The sequence below is a fragment of the Mytilus californianus genome, unplaced genomic scaffold, assembly GCF_021869535.1.
Source record: "Mytilus californianus isolate M0D057914Y unplaced genomic scaffold, xbMytCali1.0.p SCAF_11, whole genome shotgun sequence".
In the NCBI taxonomy this organism is placed as follows: domain Eukaryota; kingdom Metazoa; phylum Mollusca; class Bivalvia; order Mytilida; family Mytilidae; genus Mytilus; species Mytilus californianus.
In genome coordinates, this window is record NW_026262593.1 from 273,848 (window position 1) to 298,718 (window position 24,871).

The 24,871-nt window shown below is 30.4% G+C and overlaps 1 protein-coding gene across 50 annotated transcripts in view; it reads left to right on the top strand.

The window, feature by feature from the left end:
- LOC127719308 (uncharacterized) overlaps window positions 1-24,871 on the top strand; it is a 188,608-nt gene that overhangs the window by 70,952 nt on the left and 92,785 nt on the right. For 30 of the 50 annotated variants that reach the window (XR_007990200.1, XR_007990205.1, XR_007990206.1 and 27 more), the window contains 5 exons: window positions 3,575-3,631; window positions 7,132-7,220; window positions 10,737-10,876; window positions 11,963-12,081; window positions 15,749-15,827. The gene's annotated coding sequence lies outside the window, so the exon portion shown is untranslated. The other 20 variants (XM_052225351.1, XM_052225347.1, XM_052225342.1 and 17 more) reach the window with 15 other exon arrangements.

Sequence of the window (24,871 nt, forward strand, 5' to 3'; positions counted from 1 at the left end):
TGATGTGCGGAAAGGATTGAGAAAGCAAAAAGTTAAAGCCAAAGTGTGAGTCCTCTGAATTAAGAAAGAAAATGTAAAGCCAAATAGAGTAACGCTTCTATGTATAATTTAGAGTAAAAAAGGTGTATGAAATTTTATAATCCGAATGCCCATGTTTATTGGTATTGCAAGTGTAGTGCATTTATTGTTTGATATTTAAAGTGCCGAATGTGTATGCATTTTGAAGCCGCAATGATTATAGCCAAAAGGTGTATGTAAAATTTAGCTGCTTTGTACCAGACCACCATAGTTGTGATACTTTAAGGTGCTGGCGCACAAGGTGTTGCACGCAGATTAACAACACTCGCACAGGAATCCCCGTCCCTGCACGACGGGTTTAATCAAACCAAACAGGAGCTTTTCTATAGGGAGCTTACTCAACATGTGGCCCACAATTATTATGATTTTGCATAGTTACTTTGTAACCGTAGTATATTCTAGTATAAATCTCATTTTTAAACTGTTTAGGACTGGATTAGTGTCCGTCTCAAATGAGGCAATCTTTTATTCGTGCTCTAGGCGCCTTCGATTTATTTCAGTTAATTTTAAACATGGCAAATTTATCACACCGTGAAATGTTCTGGTTTCATTTGCCATAATGAGCTTTCCAAGGTAAAAGTTTTCAAACTGCTTTTCTTGATAGATTATTTTTAATGCCACACGCATGACACATATCATTCATTATAACAAAGAATAATTAAGTTATCAATGAGACCAAACAAAATCATGTTTGGTAATCCTACAAATATTAACGAAAACCCTTAATGGAAAAAAAAATAATCACCCCCAAAACGATCTAGTTATCAAATAATCGGGGTATTTTAATATGCCGAAATATTAAAACAGCATTACAATCTACAGTATACATTTACCTAAATTACTGAACTTGTGTCATTAAACTTTGATCACCTTTATCCATTTAAGAAGAAATGCGTTCAGAAAACTCATGTTCCCGTATACTATTTGAACACGGCACGCCATATTGACAAATTATTTGAAAAGAAACTCTTTTTCTACCAAGATAGGAAAAATGGTTAATTGTATATCATTAAGAATATACCTGTGTCCCCTGCGAACAAAGTTTGCATTTTCGAATGTTCAAATGTACGTAAAAACTCTGTTTATCGTGGAATACGCTATTTTAAAATAGATGTGAACTAAATGGAAAAAGGGAAACAAACACAATTTTACAATGACCAAGTTTAGGCGTATAACTTACGTCAAAATATACGGTTTTTCTTTAATTGACAAGTTTAAAGGCCAAAGGGAGATAACAATAAACATTTATTTGAAATGTTAAGGTAAATTACATTAAGTACGTCAAAAACCTAAAATTCTCTAGCAGGACCGTATGTTTTGACCTTTAAAAACAATATAAATGCATATGAACTTTCAATTCCAGGATATATTTTTATACGAAGCTTCACATTTGTTGCCGTAAAACTATTATGTATTTTGAATGTATTTGCTCTGTCCCAAACTAGGGTGAATGTGTTCATAAATCATTCGTATATTTCAAATCAACGTAAAAACAAATACAGCAACGTTTGTAAATGGCAGATAGAAACACATTTGAGTGCATAAAAATGCCTTTGTTAAAATATAATTAATGATTTAAAACTTGTTATTTATTTTGAAATTGTCAAGATTAATGAGATTCAATAGTAATACGGTATCAGCACGTGTCATGGTTACGAAATCATTTAAACCATTTGACCTTAAGTAATTTATCAAATGTGAAGAGTGATTTTTCTTTGGTTGTATACAAACAAATTTTTGGTTTGATGTTTAAATCGTGGGAAAACAATTTTAGATTTTAATAACGCCTATTCTAAAATACATTAAAATAAAATGCCTTATTATATATTCTACACAAAAACTGTTCTACAGCATCATGTTTAAATCCATGAAGTGTTAAATTCCTTTTTGGTTAATCTTTCAACCACACAAACTTGAATAACAATAACATTTAAACTTAATTTTTATTATAGTAAATACCAATCATGCATCGTTGATTAATTGTGTAATCATTGACAGGTGTCCCTATTGTTAACGAAAGTAACCCAATATCTCTAAAACTACAATTTAAACTTCGCTAGAATGTATCATTAATGCTACAAAAGAAAGTCGAAATATACTAGCGGGATAGTCAAACTCATAAGTCCAACATAAACTTTACGAAATCTGATTGGTTATATCGGACATTCAGTGTAATCGCTATAGAACTTTGATTGTTTGGCTGGTCTAAAATCAAGGGATTATTAACTTGTCTCATTTTGATATCGACATCTCGACATAAGGAAACGGTTCATTCATGACCATTGTTCCCTTGACCACTAATTAGATACATCGCAAACAAGCAATAATTCATTGGCGTCAGTTTCAAGCTTGAAAACGTCATAATCATTTGTCACAAAAGTTGGTCTACACAAATCCAGGTGAAAATATGGACTTTACATAGATATCGTGGTACATAAAAAAAATAAAACAGGATTAAAAATGTGTACACCAGACGCGCGTTTCGTCTACAAAGGATTCACCAGTGACACTCGAATCGGTAAGTTTGTTGTTAATTATAGTTGTTTACTGACAACCGCCATTTGTTCTTGTTTTATTGGTTGAAAGCGAACACAACTTTGATATTCATTACATATTCTATCATGTCGACAAGATGGCTAGATGTTTCCACATATATTGCTGATAACAACGGGCAGTCAAAGTTGATATTAATATAACGTTCGAAAACATATGTTTAATCAAGACAAGGATGTCATAATAGTAGCCATAAGCAACTAAGTATTTTTGTTATTTCAGAAACAAAGGAAACTATCTTATGTTTTACTTTCCTACCTAAACAATTTTGATTTTTTAAGAAACTAAGATAAATTGCTATCAAAGGTACCAGGCTTATAATTTTATACACCAGACGCGCGTTTCGTCTACATTATAAGATAAAAACAGATACTTAGCCTCACCAGCAATTTTTTGCAAGATACCTTCCACACAAAACGATCGCCTGTGTCTCAGGGAGAGTTACTTTATTCAATATGGATATCAACTTTTTAAGTTAGATTTGAGCATGATTTCGTATTTTAAAGACCTATCGTTGCTTTAATTGCATTATTTCGATAAGTTCTTAATTTAATGAGAATCTAAAATAAATACAAAGACAGAAAAAAGTAACAAGTGAGCATTTACCAACAAATGAGACATACCCGATCATATATAAGTGGAACATGTAGGCATCTGAAATTAATAGTATTACGAATATTCAGTTCTGAAGTTAGTTATTTGATTCATTGTAATCAATATTCGAATCTATGTACCTCTTGTGTATAAATGAAATGATGATAACTGATACTCAATTCAAATTCCAAAGGTTTGCTAGATAATTACTGGGAAACCTACATTAAATTACTGCATCAGACAATTATAACAATATCAAAATTGAAAATATCAAAATTAACATATATACTTGATATGTTTTGAGTTTTTGATGTGTTAAATGTATCGAAAATGAATGTTTCCTTTGCAGAATGTTTATGGTGTCATTTTTGAATTGCCATGGAGGGACACACGATGTCATCATAATGTAAGCATTGAAATAATAATTGCATGCTTATTGAGTTAAATGTGACCGTAACTTATATTAAAGTTTAATCTATATACAATGCTATATAAGCATTCGATGAAAACAGTACTAGACTAGTTATCATGTTGTTAAAGTCTATAAACTGATCTAAGTATAGGGTTATATATAATAGAGATAGATTGAATTCATTCAAAAAAAAAAATCCAAATACTTTCCTGCATATTTTTTAAAGTTGAATTTACTATTTAATGATACACTTATCAGCATACGGTATACATTAAATGAAGTTCTTTGCATCATGACACAACTTGCATATAACAATAACATATGGAAGTACTAAAAATATATTTAAATAAATTTTTTTCAGCAAAAAGATGAATTGGAAACAATGGCTATGTTTCGGATCATATGAGTATTTCGACCATATGCGCATGGTCCTGTTGATTAATACTATAAACGTTAAAAAGGTGTCTCATAAATTTAGAGTTTCTAAAAAAGATTATTTTTTTGCTTATTCAATCATATTGTAATCATTGTTACATGATAAATGAATTAAAATGAATTTTACTTACAAGTAAGAATTATAGGAAAATCATTTTCACATGGTCATTATTGATTTTAACTTACATTTGTACGAAATATCTAAATGAACTGTTAAGTCATTGAACCCTCTTTTTTTCTTTTTTTTCTTAATTTATTTTGGTGTCTTTGTAAAATTAAAATATCTGAAAAAATTCTAATTGTTTTAAGTTATTTTATGTGTTCTTGTTCATATGTTAACAAACTCACAACAAAAGATAAATCGTATGAATAGGAGAAAGTACACAATAATTAATTGAAAATAAGTTGAGAATAGAAGAAATTTTGTTTCAGAAATTATAACTAAACACTAAGAAAAAGTAAAAAAAAAAGTCCATGCCAAAAACGACAGTGGTTTCGCTTGCGGACAACAACAAAAAACGATAATGATGAAATACCTATATGTTCTAAATACTCATATGGTCCGGCCCGTATATAACCAAATGAGTATAATACTCATATGGTCCGGAACAGCTACCTCAAATACTTGGCAACATAAAAAAAAATCAAAATCAACCAATAAAACTTATTATAGGAAATTGTCAAATCAGATGTAGTTTTTAATATACATGTAGCTCAATAGTCACTATTTCCAAGTAAAACTGCTTAGACTAATTTTTATCATGAGATGAAGTCTTCTAACTCATTAAGTTAACATTATTCTATATTTGTTTCATGAAAAATAAAAAAAAAGACAGACTTAAAGCTACCAGGAAAATATATTTTTTTGTGATTATTATTTTTTCTTATCTTTTAATAATTATCTACATTGTCTTGTTTTTCATAATATTACATAATTTCATTTGTTAGTGTACTTCGATATCGCATATTTTGCTTTTCATTACGATACTTAAAATGACGATGTACTTTCATTTTGGACCAACAAAACTCAAGTGCGCTAATACTATGCAGTTTAGTTCAAACATATTCTATTTGTAAAATATTACAAAATGGATTAGACACAAGTTAGTCCAACTTAGATCGTCTTCTCCTAAGATACAATATTAGTCAATAGAATTTCATAGCATGCAAGTATCCCATTTTATCATAACACAATATAATCAAAGATCTCTTATTTTAGAGACATTAAAAAAACAGCATAGAAAAAGGAAAGATAGGAAGAAACAAATAGATGCATGTGTGTGTGTATGTGTGTGTGTGTGTGTGAGTGGAACACTACATTCAGCTTCTACACATGGTTGAACAAGTAACAATTTGGTCTTTTTATATAGTCAAAAACATTTCAAAATATTTATTCATTTTGCTCATTTGTCAAATTTATAGTACCAAATGTTATAATCTCTAGATCATAAACAAGGCCACCCGGTAACCAACTAAGACTATTCCTACAAATGTGACGTAAATTTGTAAATAAAAGACATTTAAAGAAGAAGTTATTAGAAATTTAAAGGGGAAAACCCACAGCGACCAAATGGATCTTATACATTATTCATTTGGATCAGATCAAAGTTAAGTGATGTAGCTGAACATCTTAACTGCGTAAAAATAATATTAAGATTGCTTGGACCAAATGCATTGTAAATAGGCACCGTTATATTTCAAACTCTAGATTTCTTTTTTAAATTATTTTTAAATTTTGATAAAGTTTCTATTTTTTTTTTTATCGCACTATGCAGTAAACCTATGCCAATTGTTTCCTACCCATGTGACATCCTTATGATAAAAGTCCATTATCAGTGCTTATTTCTACTCAAACATTTTCGTAAGAAAAGAATTACTTTGGGAAAATATTTCATAAGTTGAGATAGTTTCTTTATCCTATAGTTTTGAACTTGATAAAATAACCTCAGCCTTACTGTTCACCATAAATAAAATTGAGAATTGAAACGGAGAATACGTTAAAGAGACAACAACCCGACCAAACGGAATTCGGATCACCAGATATTTAATTCTTAATTTTACAAAGAAATAAGAAATTATACATTCTGAACTGGCATTTATATTTTAATGTTATACTATGGCTAATGAGACACTATCAACCAGAGACCAAAGGAGGTCATTGTACGGTTTTTAAACAGTGACCAATGCAAAACCCATAACTAAAAGTAATTTATTACAAGTTTCTGACAAACTGTGAAACAATTCAAAGACTAAATGCAATGGCATGACTTATTGTATAGACATGTATAGAAACCGAAAAATATGGAAAACAATTTTTCGTCCTCATATCAAACAAATACACTTTTGTTTTGTCCTTAACAATTGAAACTACTGTGCTATAATTGACAATGTGCTAAAGATAGTTTAATTAGAAATAGAATAATAAAACACCAAACACAAAAAAAAGTAGTTCTATATCGAAACGTAGAAAAACATTATAATACAAGTTTCTGTTGTATAAAAAATGATGTGTTTGTTTTGAATTATCTCAGATTATTCACTTATTATTCTTATTAAAAGAAATGAATATAAGTTTTATATTACTTAATTGTTTACTGTCAACAATAACCATGTCTACACTCTAGCACTTTCGAATCTTCTAATTGCACGTGTTATAAACAAATTTTTAATGTCACTTGGCGAATACGTGATCAATTTTTGATTGTTATATTTGAAATCGAAACTTCACATTTCCACCATTTTAGCGAAGCAAAAGTTGAGTGGCAATGCGAATTATTTATTTTAAATGATACTACATCACTTAATTAGATTAAATATTGATTTTATATTGATCTATATTGTAATGGACATAGCAATTCAGACGAAAATTATTGATAACTGTAACGTCCAGCGGCAAATTTAATCAATATTTTGGACGAAACCACGTCATTGCGATACGAAACCGACATATTAAGCCAGATTTTAATAAAAACTAACATAAAATATATTACGGCATTATATTTCAGAAAAAAAATTTAAAACAAGTTAAGCAGATAATGCATTCTTCATTTCCATATCAGCTTTTATTTAAAGTTCAATTAAAGACTCGGAAGTCGTCAACAATTTAGACCTCATACGAACTTAAATGGAAGGACACCTTTACAAACAGGTATTTCTGACTGATCGTCAGGTTATACGTAAACTTGACGCTTTACACGAGTAATTGCACATATGAATAATTTATGAAATCAAAATCAACATATTTGATAAATATAATGCTAAAGCAGAAATGCATTTTTTATCCGGCTTTAGATCTGAATAAGTTATAGAATATTGGCAATTGTGGAAAATTGCTGTTCATATATCAACAGGTATATCAAGTGAACCACGTACAAGTATATACGATCAAATAAAGTATATAGAAATTACTTTCTAACGATATTACAAATTCCAAACAACATGTTTTTATGATTTTGATGATAGTCTAGAATAACGACGACAATATTGACACAGTCGGAATAAAGTAATAATAAGCATGTTAACCAGTTGGTGTCTTCAATTAACCATCAAAAAGATATGAAAGCTTCTGACAATACAAAATAAATTCCTTTGAGCAAATATGTATGCATTGTGACTGGTGTATTATATTTTTTAAAAAGCTTAATGAAACAAAACATGTTAACGTACAGAATAACAAAGTTAATGTTTAAGTAATGTTGGATTTTGTTGTTTTATTTAGATCTAAAATAAAAGAACAAAATTGGAAAATATTGAACATATCTTAACTCAAAATGGATAACCGTTTTACAAACAAATTGTTCAAATAAACGGTAGCTATGCATTAAAGCATGATGTTTCAAAAATTCATCCTTTCAAAATTTAAGCTAACAACAACTGCATTTTGAGTTAACATCAAAATGTTTAAAATATGTTAAAAATTTACTAATTGTAGAAATTATTGTTCAAATCTGAACATTTATAAATTAAGGTATTTACATATAGGAATTTTGAATAGAAGGAACAGATATATGCATTCAAAAATTGTGAATTGTTTGGCCAGCATCTAAATGATAATGAAAATAAAAAATTTTCAGTAAATTCGTTGTTATTTCGTCACATAATCGATGGAAAATAACTTCCAACTAACTTCTTTACATATTTCATAATTATTACAAAAATGAAGTTCACTTCTATAATTCGAATTTAGACGGTATCGCTGGCAGACCAGGAATAAGTACTTGTGCGCTTTGGTGGCCGGTCAATATTATGTAACAATTAATAAGATATATTTATAGCTACTATCAATTACGTGAAAGATTAAACCAATAAACCATTACTTTTTCACAAGTATCAAGTATAAAGCAAAACAGATGTGTATTTTACAACATAAAATTCCCAAAAAGAATATTTGTTTCTAACGTCAGTACCTAGAATCTATACTTCAAGACCATCATGTATTATTTGTGAAGTTGTTACGGAATATTAATCAACAAGGTCTTGGTATCTTCCAAAGAACTTTTTTCGAAAATACACGACACGTTCTCAGACACTGGTTACGTTTTATAAAGTCTGAGTAGCAGCTGCAACCTGTTGAATACCGAATGAGTAGGGAAATGTATATCCAATATGCAAGTAAAGTTTTTATATTGCTACTAAGGTGGGGAAATTGATAATTTGAAAAAATTGAAATCGTCTCTTTTGTCATATATTCTGGTAGTGAGATGACCGCTTATGTCAAATTCGAGTTATAAGTCTAAAAATAAGGCGCATGAAGCCGTGTCTGTTGTTTCTTTAATTTCTTGTTCTGGAGGATATATTAATGGTCTTTTTGTTTTTGACAATCGTCTAAAGGGAACTCCGATTCATATGAAAATAAGAAGAGGTCGGCAACCAGAGGCGCACAGTTCGTTCCCATAGGAATACCGACAATTTGTTGAAAAAGATTACCTCCAAATTCAGCAAATATGTTGTTCATGTTGTCTATAATAAATTCCAGTATACCGATCACTTGTTCTTCTGCGTAGCATGTTTAATCTTTCTGTTCAATATTAACAAAATATGCCGTATAGTATCCCAAAATTATAACTTTATAGCGTATGCTACCATTTTTATATTAAAAAGCCTTGTGGATTATTTCTTTTAGACGATTTTTTCAATTTCACATGGTGAATTTTGGTATACAGGGTTGAAAAATCAAAAGTTTTGATAGAATTATTTTCAGAAATAGATCAAAATTTATAATTATCCTGAAGTTCTCTAGAGTTTCTAAGAATCCACATGTGTTTAATACCACTACGCGAGTAAACAGTTTCACAGTATTTCTGAAGAACCTCTTTCAGTGCGGACAAAATTTTTGTCAATCTAATGGACATTTAGAACATGCAGATGAGCTGGCAATGTATCGTTGTGTGTACGGAATTTTGTGAATCTTAGGTATCCAATACAAACAAGGTAAGTCCTCAGATTTTATGTTTAATGTAAGCCATGGAAGCCATGAAGGACTTATGATTCGCCATAATCTTATCCTTGGCAAATATAGGCAACATTAGTATACCGCTGTTCAAAAGTCATAAATTGATTGAGAGAAAACAAATCCGGTTCACAAACTAAAACCGAGGGAAACACATCAACTATAAGAGGAAAACAACGGAACAACAGAAACACTGAAGTGCAACAAAAACAAACGCAAACATACATAGAAACGAACTTTTTGATAACAACTGCCAAATGATATGTTTTTGTATGTTGGATTACCTGAATGCTCATTTATTCCTAATTCTTTTACTCGTAGTAGTACGATTTACATACACATACCGTATCATTTGAATCTTTGTCCGCAGGAACAACAACATATTTATCGCGAAAAGATGATAGACATTTCACAGCTTTTTTGTCTCTGAAAACGGACTTTGGTCGATCATTCACACAGTTTTTCAACTTATGAATTTGACGTTTTATCAGAGACCTGATTGTTTCGACCCACTCTGACAAAGTGTCCAGTTCAACTTCATCGTTTAGCATATGCGCTGTCGTAGTCCTCAATGGAATCCAATATGGTTCCAATTGATGTGTTGGGGTTCTTAGGACCATGAGATATCACCTTTCGGTATGTTCATGCTGAATTATGTTTAGATCTCCAGTAATAACATGGCCTGATGGGCTGTAAATAAAGGCGAGTTTAAAAAGTCACGTGTTTTTTATGTATTAAATGGCTTTCATAGGGTCTATGCAACTTGCGGTGTCATTCAGATTTGTATTCATTTATTAAAAACTCTAAAGATTTACTGCAAAATTGTCATTCACAAACATCATACTGTTGCAGTCATATTAATACCTTTGATTTGTATACGCTTTTTAAAGCTTTTTTCCAATGTTGAACTGAAAGATTGAATACATTGTCACATATACATAGTGTTTCTATAAAAAAGAATATACATTCGTTGTTTTGGTCATAAAAAGTCTCTGTGAAGAACCAGATTGTCATTCAAACAAGAAATACACCGAAGATGAGATCATCAAAAGGCTGGACTTCGTGATAGATAACATATTTGTTCAGTTTAATGAATTGATATTTCATCAGACAGCGGGTACAAATGGTGCATTATTACTGTCTGATCTGTTTTTATACTTCCCGAAGCCAAAAAAAAAAAAAAACAAACAAATTGTCTTTTTATTTCCTTTTCAGATATTGAAGATGTCCTGTCACTCAATACCAAACATTTCAATGAGTGCTTACATCAATTATATACCACTGAATATGATATTAAGAGTTATGATAAAGAACTACGACATCAATACCAAATAATGTTTTACAGTCACCAACAGGTATTTCCATTGAAAATATGCAAACATTATATTGCAGACAAACAAAAGTAATACCAATCGGGCAGCTATATGTTGTCTTTTAGTAATAAATTGAAAGGTTTGAAAAACTTTTATTAAAATAGACAAATCAATGTCTCAAAAAATAAAATAAAATAAAAAATAAAAAAATAACACACTAAATCATTGTTAATTTTACAAAAAGTTTAATTTATCTTACAATACAGGAAAATATCCGTAAAGTCGACAATACAGACTTAATCTAAATGCCAAAATCATCAACCCTGTCACCAGCAGAATATTTGAATATAATGCGTACAAATATATCAATGCATTGTAACAGAATTGGGAAATTCAGAACTATACTTTGATTTATAGAAAGCGTATTACCGACTTCAAAGGTAAACTCAAAAAGGCCGAAGTCTATTTGACCTGACAAAATCAAATTCTCGACGATTTGAACCAACGGCAGGAATGGTAAACAACTATTGTATTTCTTATAAGTGAGAGGTTTGGCTAGCTTAAAAACCAGGTTTAATCCACCATTTTCTACATAAGAAAATGCCTGTACCAAGTCAGGAATATGACAGTTGTTATCCATTCGTTTAATGTCTTTGAGCTTTTGATTTTGCCATTTGATTAGGGACTTTCCTTTTTGAATTTTCCTTGGAGTTTTTTTTTTGTATTTTTTTGTTATTTTATTTTGTTCTACTATAGAAAGAATGGTGATAAAAAAAACTATAGAAAGATGTTTAGTCTTGACGACCAAGCAATATATTTTTGTTCAGTATTTTTGTGATTTTACTTTTTACTTGGTACAAAGAATACTGATGTTCCGCACGGTATTGGTGTCTCAAAAAATGCGACAGATAAAGGGTTATTCCAATTCAAGCTCTTTTCCTCCACAATAAATAGCCATGTTCTGCATATCATTCGAAAGGAAATAACATGTAAAAACATTTTTGTTTATTTCGATGCCCATAACGTCATTTAAAGGGTGTCCCGCTGTTACAATTTTGTTTTATGTTGGTCTTTGAAATCACAGTGCGGATTAGTTAGTAATTTAAATGTGACAAAATTTTACAACAGGGTTGTATACTATTGACGAAAAATGTCATAGACGATTTTACCTGTGAGGGAAAGAAGATTGTCAGAAGCGCCGAGATAAGGAAGAGAAAAAATGTCCCATATAGCTGCTCAGCTCCTATGTAAGTGGCTTTTTATGATATCAGAAAATATACACATGTCCTAAAGAACGTATTTGAAGTCATCAATATATAAATGCGGTCTTACTTTAAAAACTTCGTCAGTCTTTCCGTATCCAATAAAATGTTCCGTTGGACAATATGACACATAACATAATTCGGAGGCTGTTTTTTGAACAAAATTTTATTGATCTCCAATTTTTAGCACCTTTAAACTGATATAAATAGAAAATAGATTTAATTTTCACCAAAATGATATGATATATAATTTTGTTTGAGTTGCAAGTAGAAAATGCGAAACGATCTAAGATGTCCAATGACATGTCCCCATAACTGTAATTTGACGTTCGCGTAATGATAACGCTAAACTGTACATGACTTTTCTTGCATAATTGACATACAATTAATTTCATAAAGTAGTCTGATCTATATTAAATAAAGTTCTTGTTTATATGCTACTAAGAAGATCTGCATTGTATAAATAATTTAAGATGACGTATTATATAACTCGGATACTCAGTGATAAAGACCAGGGCACTCGATCATAAAACTTAAATCGGAGTACACATTTTGTGCTCGGAACATCACATTCTGTATTTGGTTGGTTGATTTATCAGTCTGAGTACGATAACCGTGCTTCGGGGCCATAAAAGCGAGACAAGTTTACATATTGCCACAGTCTCATAAAATTATTTGTAAAATGAGTCGCTGGATTTTACTGTTTACTATGAAAAACAAGGTTATTACTTCTAGAAGAATGGAGTTTGTTGTCTCGAATCTCCAACGGAATTGCCCGCTACATAGGCATGCGATTCGACGAGATTAAAAATTTTACTTGAAACTTTTCTTTTACATTAACTTGAGAGAGAGAAAAGCAAATATATGTGTTACGGTAATAGTTGTCCGTTCGACAAATATGATGAATTGCGCACAAACATTTGGCAGGCTGCTGTGTATCAATTGACAGAAACACCGAAGTACCTTTTAACCTAGTTTTAGCTCCGTTTTAAAAAAAAAAGTCACCATGCACTCTACACCTTATCTTTCGAAAATACATTCAGTCCATATCTTATAAAGCGTATATTAAACTGGAAGTTCAATATTCTTTGCATGTATTACCAATCGATAGAAAAAGTTCGAGATAGCAAAAAGTAATAAATATACTATATTGAACACACAGTATGTATAATAAATTGACATCATATTTTGCACTTTTTTACCACAAAATCAACCACAAAATATCTCCTTTGTGGGTTCGATGGTTCTCTCCCAGAACTCCGGCTTCCTCCACCAATTTAAACTGACCGACACGAAATATCCAATAGTGCTAAATGTGGCGTTAACAACCAAAAAAAAATCAATCAACCAATTTGCTGAGTGGAAATATTCAATTTTAATGTATAATAGATTTTTCATTTTATCTTCGCAGAACGTCACGAAACATGACTGAAATATTGACTTTTATACTTGATAACACAAAATCAAAAACGCTGAAACCGAAGACCCGAAAATAACCTGTTTAAAAACGGGCTAAAAATGTCATAGAAAATTTAGTGTAAGCCGATACCCGATTATTTTTTTTTTTTTAATTGGAAGCGCGAAAACAAAAATGATTTAAAGTATAAACGTACCTTCCTGGTCCATAGTTCTTCCTTCAAGACAAAAAAATGATCCATGTACATTTACGAAATCAGTAACTTAAAAAGTATATATCTATTCACAAAACAATAGGTATTCTTTTAAATCGGATTTCGGCCTGTTGTTAATTAAATAGTTGTAAGGTAAATTTTGGTCTATATAAAAAGGGGTAGAGTTTTCCATACTTTTCCAAAATGCTATAATGTCAAAAACATATTAAAATATATTGATCGCAAACCTGTTTGAAAGCTTAAGTTTGTGAAATTATCAGATTTTGTAAGGATTATACATGGAAAAGGTATATTTATGTGCATAAAATATGAAAAGAAATTATACGATAGAGTTTTAAATAATATATTTAATATATATATGAGAAAATAGCTCCTATAATGTGTTTTCCGAAAGCAAAAAAAAAAAAAAAAAAACGGAATCCCCGTTTTCGTTTTCTTACTAAATCACAAAATAGGTAAACTATTTTCTCTATAAAATAAATTTTTGAATTATTTGTCAGATAAACCAATCATGATTTAAAAATTCTAATCATTTGAAAACATTTTCTTTTTAAATGAAAAAAAGATGTAACCAAACTCATTATCATTTTTTTTTAATTGAAATGAAAAGCTCACAAATTTATTTCATTTGTGTATCAAATTTGCTAATAATAATTATAGTAAAAATCTATCAGCTATCTGCAATAAACAATTAATTTAGAACCCAATCTACCTTAAGATATTGAAAGTTGACAATGGCAGCATAGGAACACGTATTTTTATTTCAAACTTTATGCATTTTTTATAAAAATTTTCGTTAGGGATTTATCAAAAAAAATTTTTTTAAATTTCCTCAAAGTCGTAGTTGATGTTAAGATTCAGGACCTGAGATAATACATACTAGTATATGATGATAATTATTTGTTCGAGTTAACCCCGATAAAATATATGAAATATGCATAATGCCATTCGGTCATGCCACTTTTTATGAAAAAAATTGTACAATGGACATCTTATTGATAACGTGTTGATAAATAACAGATGCGGATCCAGGATTTTGAAAAAGAAGGGGCCTTGAGGTCCCGAAACTAGAGAACTTCTGGTGTAAAACAGGTAAAAAGTCTGCATTAATCATAAATGTAGCTCCATAAGGGGTGGCCCGGGCACATTGACACACCCCCTCCCCCGTAAATCCGCAGGAGGCTCTGGCTTTGATTATGAAAAGAAAATATCAGGCTATCGTCTATGAACATCTTTCAAATAATCAAATTAAGAAACTTAACGTTAATTGAAAAAAGACAAATTGAGGGAGAGAAATTACCAAATAACAACAAACAAAAAGAAACGTATTATAGGAGGGAAGAGACAGAAACAAGAAACACATATTTATTATATCACAACCAATATTGAAGATGTTTTACAGCAAAGAGATCAAATTGCTAAATCTAAGAAAAAAAGAAACTGATGATACACAAATAGTAAAAAAAAAACTAGGAAAGGAAGACATCGAAGGTTATAAATGAAGACCGTGATTCATTTTGCCCGGATATGTTGGAAGCACGTCCGTCCTTAAAGTAAAGAGGTAGTAGTGTACGTTTTTCCTGCATTTGTTTCACTCATAGGTTCAAAATAAGTTTAAAGCTTCAGATTGACACAAAAACGTGTGTTTTAGATATTTTTTTTAAATCTATTCCGAAAAATGGAAACAAATGTTTGTATTTATTAATGCAATTCTCCGCTTTGAAAAATGAAAAAATATAATATAGCAAATTCGAAAATCTTTGCAAAATGTATACTTATTAGAAAAATGTAAATTCTATGGTCCCTTTAAGCGGCATTACCATATAAACTCGTACGCTTAAAACGTTCTTTGGAACAACGTCAACATCCTCGTTTTATTTTGGAACGTCGTGTAACGCTCAGTGGTACCAATACCGTGCGCAACGTCTCAATGATTGAAAAATTTAATAAAACTCATTCACGTCGGGAAAAACAAATAAGATGCTCAACCATTGTAAATTTTTATACCATTTTGTTAGCAGCAATTCCTGGAAAGTCAAGCAAATCTTCGTCAATACAGATCAAGTTTAAACGAAAATGGATCCTCTCTTTTAACAGCAGGTATGTCTTATTGATTGACATTGAATATATTAACTCGAAATTTAAGACAATAACATGTAATCCCAATTGACATAATATAACTGCATTGTAAGATATGTATTAAATTTGTTGGGAAGCTTATTCAAACCAAAATTAATCATGATTCTCAAATTGAAAGGCTTACAAAATTTCGAATTATTTAACAGTATAAGATCAAGCAGGATATATATTTATATATTATATCCTGTACACCATCATGTTTCAGACGATTTATTGTAACACACACTGAGTTACCAACAACTGCAGTTTGAGTGACCGATCAAAATGTTGCAAATACTTTATGAATATAAATAAAACAAATCGCTATGATTTCTCGCCTGGTTTGAGGTTTTGAGTTGGTTCTTTCCATTTTTGTCTGCTCTACAACCTTTGTATGATAACAAGTATTTCAAATTCTGCTTTTGCAGATAAAGAGTAAAATAACAAAAAATACCGAACTCCAAGGAAATTTCAAAACGGAAAGTCCTTTATCAAAAGTCAAAATCAAAAGTTCAAACACACCAAACGAATGGAAAACAACTGTCATATTCTTGACTTGGTCTTAATCGACAGAATTTACCGCAAGGGAAAAACGTTATGACTTTTTCAGACTTTCAGACGCTGTTCCGATCAATAGTGATCAGTCCGTTCAGTCATGTCAAGATAAACAAGACAGAAGGCTCTAGCGTTCGATTAAGATCTGTTAAGACGGTTAAGACCAATCATAAAATAAAAACGTTTAAATTTTTCAGATCGGGTTAAGATCCGTTCAGTGTGTCAGTATGATACTAGGAGTTACGCCCCTTCAGGTTGATGATACATTTTACAGACTTGACTATGGGTGTTACTGTAAAACTTTACCTATAGCTCAACCTGATTTTAAAATTGACAATAGGGACATTTAAATTGACCAGTTAGTATTGTTAGATTTAAATCTACCTTGATGCTACCTGTACAGTTTTTTATTTACCTATTCCAACCTTACAGCATGCTTTTTCCTGAAGTTTTTCATTACCTAGGATTATTCTATTCAAAAATTGATAGGGAAGAAAATATTTTTGTTTTTTATTGTTTTAAATCCCCAATATATATGATTTATCTAATTTTTACCTAAAATTCTAAATCAGTAAAAGATTAAATTAACTACGTGTTAATGTGTTTGAAAATTTAACTGTTTTACATAATGAATGCTTCTTTAAAATTTTAACCCTTATACATAGTATTTTCCAGCTGCCAGTGAAACAAGAAATAGCTGTTCAGGTGTTTACAGTTTAAATTTTCAGATGGATATGTTGTTCATTTCTTCACATGACCCTTCAAGATTTCTATTTTGGATTATTATTTGCAATGTTTGAAATCTATTGGTATCATTGTGCATACAATATTGGATTTATATTATTTGAATTCACTTCTCAGACTTTTTATAGTAATTTTGCTTCTTAAAATGTGACTTGTTTTTTCCAAGAATTTATTGTCATGAAGGTATCAAGGAGGAAATAATTCATTCAAACTGTTTTGTGGGGCTTACATATGATGATGTACATGTAAAATTCGAAATAATTTTGGAGTATACCTTTCAGTGTTTTTTCTTTGAAATCTACTATAATATTAGTAGGACTTTTGTGCATAAAATGCTGTGTTCACTCAAGGAAATTCAATTTTCATAAGATGGGATTTAGTTATGTTAAAGATTAAAAAATTTCAAAACTGGAATTCAAGTAGGAGATATAGTGTGAGTTCAACCAACATGTTTCTGCGGCTTTAAATGTGATTTTGAAAACATTCATTATTAATTTTGGGATCTATTAAAAAGATGATTCACCATTTAAATGGGATCTTGGAAATGAAATGAAATGTTGAATTAATGCAGTGGATATAGTCTAATCTAGTGATAAAGTGAAAAATAAAAGTAAAATATTCCAAAATATTCCTAACGTGAGGATATGTTTTAAGTGAATGTGAAATTGGAAATAATCATTATAAAATTCTGGATCAAATATTGTTTAAATTGGACATATATCATAGGAAATGAAATAAAAGTGTATACTGTGGATATAGTTAAATCAAGTGATATAGTAAAAATATGAATAAAATATTACAAAATATTTGTAAAGTGAGGATAACTATTTTGAATATAATAATGGAAATGATCAAAAAATTACAAGATTCTGAATTATATAAAGATTCTGCACCTGTTTAATTGGAATGTATATCATGGGAAATTAAACAGAATATACTATGGACATGGAAAAAAATCTAGTGACATAGTGAAAAAAGTGAGAAAAAATCCAAAAAGTTAATAAAATTTAGAAAATATTTAAAATCTTTGGAATTCTGGATGAGATGTCAAATATCAGTGTCAATAAATAAATAAAATTGTTTATTCAACTATGATTTTGATATTTCAATATGCATAAACAATTTGTACAAGGAACATGTCAATAAGTATTCATCAAATTATGGAAATAATAAATTTATTAAGATTTCCATAAGAGCAAAAGCAAATTATATTGAGTTATCTCCCATTAGAAAAGGCAAAGAGATAAAAAAAAAAAAAGAACTTATTTTCAACAATACAAATGAAATAATGTAGTAGCGAGCGAAGTGAGTGAAATATAAGGACTTGATTATTCGGGGTACCAAACACTCCTAGTATTTGGCTATGAAAACATTAAGATGAAATGATGTGCATTATAGGCCATGCAATTAAATACCCTGCAAGAAAATAACATACATGTATATATATTCTTGTTTTAGCTTGATCACTCCTAATATTTTAAATGACAGTAAAATAAAAAAAATCTCTCTATTTCTTTCTAAATATTGTTTCTTTGGCAATTGTATGACCAATTACTTCTAGGAATACACTCATTTCAATGATAAAAAGATTGTAATGACAACGTTTATTTCCTTTACTTGTTTAAGGACTCTAATAAAAAACATGGGAAAATGATTTTTTTTTATTAAATCAGAAGTTTTCAACAAATATTTATTAAATCTTTTACTGATTTAGAATTTTAGGTAAAAATTAGATAAATCATATATATTGGGGATTTAAAACAATGAAAACCAACAATATTTTCTTCCCTGTCAATTTTTAAAAAGAATAATCCTAGGTAAAGAAAAACTTCAGGGAAAAAGCATGCTGTAAGGTTGGAATAGGTAAATAAAAAATTGTACAGGTAGAATCAAGGTAGATTTAAATCTAACAATACCAACTGGTCAATTTAAATGTCCCTATTGTATTGTCAATTTTAAAATCTGGTTGAGCTATAGGTAAAAAATATACAGTAACAAACATAGTCAAGTCACAGTAAATACAAAAAAATGTATAATATGAATGCTAGAATTTAGAACGTAACTTTTGAATAATTAAACATAAAATCGTTTGTTGATTTTTGTATTTCTGTTGGTTTTTTTTAAGAGATTAGGGAATTAATGTATATAAACGTTTTGTTAACTTGTTTTGTTTATGAAATAAATTATTGGTCTATAACTGTTTTTGGTTCTTTTTTTAATCTATGTTAATTTATGTATCTATCTACTTATTATCTAAATAATTTCTGACGCGTGTATTTTATGATAAAGAATTTGTACATGTATTTTAACTAAGGGTTGTAAAAGTTACCGTTTATAAGGAGCGTCTGGCGTATCAAATTATAAGCCTGGTACCTTTGATAACTATTTACACCACTGGGTCGATGCCACTGCTGTTTGGTGTATCGTCCCGGAGGGTATCATAAGTCCAGTAGTCAGCACTTCGGCGTTGACATGAATAACAATTATATGGTCATTTTTATAAATTTACTGTTTGCAAAAGTATGTATTATTCGAAATACTAAGGATTTTCTTATCCCAGACATAGATTACCTGAGTCGTATTTGGCACAACTTTTCGGAATTTTGGGTCCTCAATGCTCTTCAACTTTATACTTGTTTGGCTTTCTAACTATTTTGATCTGAGCGTCACTGATGAGTCTCATGTAGACGAAATGCGCGTTTGGCGTATCAAATTATAAGCCTGATACCTTTTATAACTATTTACAATAAACGGATAGTGTGTGGATGTGAGGAATCTGTTTACCGTGCAATTGTTAATCACAAAACATTTTTGTTATACACTTAAATTCAAAATGGCGTTAATCCGGTAAAAAATGAGTCCTTATCCTGAATAAAATGTGTATGGTAATTGTTTTTCGTCTTTGAAAAGAAGTCTTTGCAAATTTTAAACGTAACAACAACAAAAAAGCGATAACAACACTTTATAAATTTCATGCGTCCAAAGCACTTTTCTGGATTTAATTTCATCAGGGACAATCAACGCCGGATACAAGTATGTTTTATGTTAGATAATTCATTTCGTTAATTTCGTTATCTTTCGATGCTTTCCTCTTTAACTTTATAATGACTTCGTGGCATTTAATAATCATTGCCGTGCGAGTTATTTTTTTAAAACTTGGACAAGCGTCTATTTTTTAGCTTTTACTTCGTAGAGTGGTGCGTCGAAACACCAAAGCCGCATCAGTGCACTAGGGACATGTCTCTGAGTGCACTTATCTTCAGAAACTGCACTAAGATCGTGACGGGGCAGTGTTAAAACTATAAATAGTATACCATTGGATAGAGGAGGGTGTAAATGGGAGTTTACAGAATAAGAATGATGGGCAAAAAATATAAAGAGTAGAGAAATATGGACGAAAAAAATAAAGAATAGAGAATAATGAGTTGCTAAAATATAAAAAATTGAGAATAATGGACAATAAGTATTAAGAATAGAGAAAAATGGCCTAAAAATTACAGAAAAAATGAAGGAGTATATATCTTATAACATCTATTTGTAAATGCATTTACCTTTTCTTTTATTTTAGTAACAAACTTAAATGTTGATTTCAAAAATCATTTTCATGATTCAGAATAGATTATTATTAATCGGTACGTCTAAAAACCGCTCAGGACCAACTGAAAGCACTCAGGACATAAAAAGTGCACCCAGGACATTAAAAAATTGAAAACAACACGTTTAATAATTTCATGCGTCCGAAGCGCTTTTCTGGATTTACCTTCATCAGGAACGCTCAAAGCCAAACATTTGAAATCCGAGGATGTATAAGTACCGAAACCGTTGAAGAGCTATATGACAAAAATACCTAAAAATATAGCCAAATTCATCTAAAGTCAACTTTGCCTGAGGGAGTTGAAACCTTAGTATCTTAATAATTACGAAATTTAAAAACGGACAATTTTAAAAAAGTTTGTTAAATCATGTCAGTACCGAAGTACTGACTATTGAGCTGATGATACCCTCGGGGACTGATAGTCCACATGTAAAAGTGCATCCAGGACATGTAAAAGATATTTTAGTGAGCGTTGAGGGTATGCATTCAATAGATGATTTAATTTTTGATTTTTTTATCGGCACGTGCCGTTTACCTGAAACATGCCATGCATGACTGATGATTATATTGAATATCAATTATCATTTTGATTAGGTCGTTTTATCTTAAATGATTAAGAGTGATTAGTGATGGTAATGAACACATACAAACATACAAGTAAGGTTGGCAAATAAACAAAAAAAATTGCCTTGGAAAAATCATAATAATAAAGTATTGTTGTAGCAAAAATGTTAAATAAACTCTTCGTTTTGTTTGTCATAATTGAAACCAGTTGAGAAATTTAAGAAGTCTACTTTTAGTCTTGAAATTTTCCATTCAATTAATTTCATTTTAAAGCGTTAAACATACTTGTATATAGATATGATTCATTGCAAAATGTGGCGTCCCTAGAGATCAAAACCCCGTTTCAAATTGAGGAGATTGATAATCAACCGGTAATAAAATCAATGATATTAGAGAAACGTGGCAATTACATGGCTATTTTAAATTACACCATATGAACACTTGTCATGGTATCATAGCTCCGTATGTGTAGTTTAAGGTTCGAACACATTTTATAAGAGCTTCTTTCTAAACACTACAGACGATATAGTTAAAACTACACGAACAAGTCGCAAAACCGCAATTTGAGTAGTATTTAAAAAAAATATTCGATAATGACATGTTTAGCTAAAAATACAAAATTCTGTAGGAAGTAGCATATATTTCCATGTAAACATAGTCTAGTACTTTTATTACAACGGGAAACTTTTTTTATACAGACCATATTCTATGTAAAGATTTGAAAGAAATACAATTGACTGGACAGAAATTAATATGTTTACAGTCGTTTTAAATCATTTCATTTCACAGTTTCGGCAAATGTTCCTTCGCATTGTTGAATGGAGGTCAGAGGTTAAATTAATTTGAACCATAAAAGGATGTATTTTTCTTGGTCATGGAGCTAGTCAATTCTGAAGTCTCTTCGATAGCATGTTTTTCTATCAAAAATGTATGCTGGTACATTTGTAATTATCGGTGTTTACCTCAAATGTATTCAATATGTAAAAGTTTTAGATTTTTTTTAAATCTTTGCCAAAAAAAAACAAAGAAAAATTATCCCAATAACCATATTTTGACGTTTTGTCCTTTTATTTTTTATTGTGACTTTCTGTTCTACCTTCTAATTGATACGTAAATTCAAAGAGTAATGCATACATACATTATTCGGTTCTGGTTTATCATGTTAAAGAAATACCAATATGATAATTTTCAATTATTTTAGATTGAATTATGTAAAGTGGTCTGTTTTTTTTTCTATTTATCTAGCAAAATTGTATCTTTATTTACACCAAGATGTCGTTAAATGAAATTGGATGCCCTGTATTTGTCACAAGGAAACGCCCTCAAGGTGTATCTAATACACACATTTTGTATTACATATAACTTCCCAGACAGGTTTTTACATTCGTTTCCGGTACACCCACACTAATCAGCTGTGATTTCTGTTAAAATTTATCTTTAAGGACTATCTTATTTTGTTATATGGTTTATCATAAGTTTCAAAATCTGAAGCAACTAATCCTGCCTATTTAAAAGTCAAATAAAAGTAAGGTATTGTCACTTTACTATGGCATGAAATGAACGAGAGAACTTTCGACGTGGTATAATTATATAAAATAATATTAACATGAGGTAATTGGCGACTTTTAATGTAACACGAAAGGAGCTTGACGCATTGACTTATTTGTTCTTTTCTTTTATGTTTTTGATTTTTTTTAATATTTCGAATTATTTGTCCTTGTATCGTACAATAACTGTAGTTTATACGTACTGCGAGATGAAAAATCCATAGTGGCCCTCTGGATGTCTTTTGGTTGTTTTTCGTGGTTTGCACATGGTGACGTCTATCAACACTGGTAGTCACTGGTTTTCTTCTTTTGATCAGTTTTTGTGTCGTCTGCTACGAAAGCAACTGAATTCGAGACATTGGTATAACACTCCGGAGCTTTATATTTCAGAGGATAGAAGCTTCATTTGTATTCAGAAGCCTTATGTTACAAAGTAGAGGCGGTTTTAGGAGGGGTAGGTAGCCCGTCCCACCTTTAATGTAGCTTCAATATGATAAATGTATAGACTTTTACAAGTGACACTCCAAACATTGACTACTAATACACAGCCTCCCCTTTCAAAATCCTGAATCCGTACTTGCTACGTTTCCGAATTCGGGAACTAAAAGCTTTAGTAGAACCTTGGCCGCAACCTACGATCCAAAATAATTTTTTTAATTTGATTTCCTCGCAACGTAAGTTTCAAAGAATAAGAAAATCCATTAATTAGAATGAATTTATTATGCAACGCCTTTTTTTTTTTTTTCCGAATGTAGGACAGAAAGTCACAGGACAAAAAGTCAAGGACAAACAGTCACAGGACAAAAAGTCACAATTAGGTTTTAAAATTATTTTCAACTATATCAAAAATTGTTTATTGTCTTCCATTATACATATGACGATGACATTTAGCTTGATTCAGGTTCAATCCACCATTTTCTACATAAGAAAATGTCTGTACCAAGTCAGGAATATGACAGCTGTTATCCATTCGTTTGATGTGTTTGAGCTTTTGATTTTGCCATTTGATGAGGGACTTTCCTTTTTGAATTTTCTTGGGAGTTTAGTATTTTTGTGAATTTTCTTTTTGAAGGCAATAGAGAAGAACGAATTTTAAAATGTTAAACATTCTGTCAAAAAAATTACTTTACAGGTGAAAAGTTTTTACACTCGCATTCTAAAAAAATATGAAAATAATGATATAATTATTTTAGTTATTCGTTGTTATTCTGTGGTTACAATGTCGAAATGTACCATTATATTATTCGTTTATGTATTTATTTGGTGTTTTTGCATTTATTTGTACTCTGTTCCCGTCATGTAATGTTGTCATTTTAGCGGTATATGTATCATTGCCATCAAGCGCAGAGGTTTGGCTAGCCACAAAACCAGGTTCAACCCACGATTTTTTCTTAAAATGTCCTGTACTAAGTCAGGAATATGGCAGTTGTTATCTAATAGTTCGTTTCTATGAATGTTGCATTGTTGTTTGTTTTTTGTTGCACTTCTGTGTTCTGTTTTTTCGTTGTTTTCCTCTTACAGTTGATGTGTTACCCTCGGTTTTAGTTTGTAACCCGGATTTGTTTTCTCTCTATAGATTTATGACTTTTGAACAGCGGTATACTACTGTTGCTTTTATTTGACACCTTCTAGGCATCGAGGTCGAGACTTATTATCATAAGGAAGAGAATACTTAATAAGGCAGTAATTCAAATTTTGATGAAATTGAGAGAGAAAGAGAGAGAGAGAGTACCAATAATGTATGTAATGTAGTAGCAATAAAACGACGAAAAAATTTGCATTTTCACATTAAATTTCGATTTTCAATATTCTGTCCGCAGGATTTTGTTTAATATGTTATAGTTAATGATCAGGAAAATCGATGTATGTCATTTAATCTGCATGGCTCCTATTTCTGTTTTAACACATGACGCCAACAATTTACATGACCGTTTGGGAAATATGCGGACGGTATTCAACCAATGGCTCCTAGTAAAGTTCTCTTGTAGGGTAAAGAAAGGGGAAAGTATTCCTTTAAGTAG